The following is a 1,745-nucleotide window of genomic DNA, read 5'->3' as shown; positions in this document are numbered from 1 at the left end:
GCGGAAGGAACCAGACGGCGCCTACCCAATTTTCCAGCACTGTATGTTGTATGACCTGCAGTTTACAGTCTTGAAATGTGTAACTTTTTTGGGGCTGTGTTATGGCTGTCAGTATCTATACTATATAGCGTCGAAGGCGTCGCATGCAGGATGACTGATGATAATAAAATGGAAACTACTGTATTTGGAAGGCAGCAACCGTGACTGAATTTGCCTGTAGGGGACTGACGGAAACCACGAAAACCCTAACAAGCGCTAACAGGATGGAGTGGAAAGTTGAATAGGGGAAAGGGCAACACGGTAACTACCATAACTACTGCCTGTGAGAGCGGCGGACGAAACTCACGCTGGTCTCGACCAATCAGAGAGCCTGAACAAACCAACTTGAATACCCACAATTACGTGCCGTTATGGTGGTGCATAATTTGCAAATTGGTAAGTATGAATTTTGATTTGATGTGGTTGCGAAACGAAAGTAGACATTTGCGAACGAAATTACAGCTGCATGTCAAACATATTATTTGTGTATATGAATATTATGCTTACTACCACAAATGGAATTAGAAACATAGAATTCTTTCAAGCCTAAAATTTTTCAGGTTATCATGAACTGTCATCTAAATGATATTTTTTTATGATATGTTCTGCAACTTTCTGTTTATCCCAGAGATTGTCTCTTGAATGTGAAAGAGTTCTAAGAGTACCGTGATGGTGTTATAATTTTTGTATTGCTTCTTGCAGTGTAAACATGAAAACGACATTTGCTACTGCTGGCTGCTTGTCATCCAGCATTCAAGGCATCAAATTCTTCAGCTTTCCAAGGGATCCAGCAAGGTATGTCTGTTTTAATTCATGGTGTAATTACTTTATTATATGTTGCTTAATCCTTTAAAATGTTTGCAGTTCAACCATTACCAAGTAGCCACCAACTATTGCAGTGAAAGAAACCTAATTTCTCATAAGCCCTGTAAATATAAATACTTCTGATGTGGAGCTCAGGCATATCAATCATTGCAGCAAGCCACAACACTGTATTGGCTACAGGTGGCTAGCGAGAATGTCACCGTCATCACCATTCATTACTTATGAAACTACATCAATATACAATTTTATTATAAATCTTATTTTACTGTCATGTGCAACTTTTTAAGTTTTAAATTTTAAACTTAAAGTTAATAAATAGTTTCACATAAGACTGTAAAATAAGATTTATTATAAAATGGAAGAATGCAACAGGATGCTACAATATAATCTTATCAGTACACAAGTTATGTAGGATATGTTAAATGTTTGAAAAGCAGATCACACTCTCAGTAATATGATTTATAAGAGAATAAGGTGGTAAAGACTTTGCTATGAGGAATAATTTAATCAAATATACAAAAGCTTTATAATGGCAGTCCCTTTAAAGTAAAGTGTGTTATTTTCAAATCTGAACAAGTCCATCATGTAAGGAAGCCCACTAATTTCCTTTTAAATGTTCTTTCAGTGTGGTGCTGTGGTGAATACCTGGCAACAGCTGTTTGATGATCACCTTATGAACACATTTGAAGCTATTCGTTCGTAGTATGGTTTGAACAACAATCCAACTGTGGGGCAGTTTGTAGGTGCCCTGAAGACTAACATCATCAGTGCACTTGCTATCAGAGGTCTGTGTGGAACTAGTTGTCAGAAGATGATCAGAGTTCATTCTGCCCTGTATCTGAAAATAATTATATTTCAGTCAAGAACTGTGTGGGAAATTC

The 1,745-nt window shown here is 37.0% G+C and overlaps 1 long non-coding RNA gene across 1 annotated transcript; it reads left to right on the top strand.

Moving 5' to 3' along the window:
- Window positions 1-377: 377 nt before the first annotated feature.
- LOC117282145 lies at window positions 378-1,739 on the top strand. Its single transcript, XR_004512778.1, has 3 exons — window positions 378-435; window positions 742-834; window positions 1,490-1,739. It is a non-coding gene; the product is annotated as an uncharacterized LOC117282145 (long non-coding RNA).
- The last annotated feature ends 6 nt before the right edge of the window (window positions 1,740-1,745 follow it).

The sequence above is a fragment of the Cryptotermes secundus genome, unplaced genomic scaffold (genome assembly GCF_002891405.2).
Source record: "Cryptotermes secundus unplaced genomic scaffold, Csec_1.0 scaffold14551, whole genome shotgun sequence".
NCBI lineage: Eukaryota > Metazoa > Arthropoda > Insecta > Blattodea > Kalotermitidae > Cryptotermes > Cryptotermes secundus.
The sequence above is the reverse complement of the archived record's forward strand: the minus strand, read 5'-3'. Positions and strand labels throughout refer to the sequence as shown.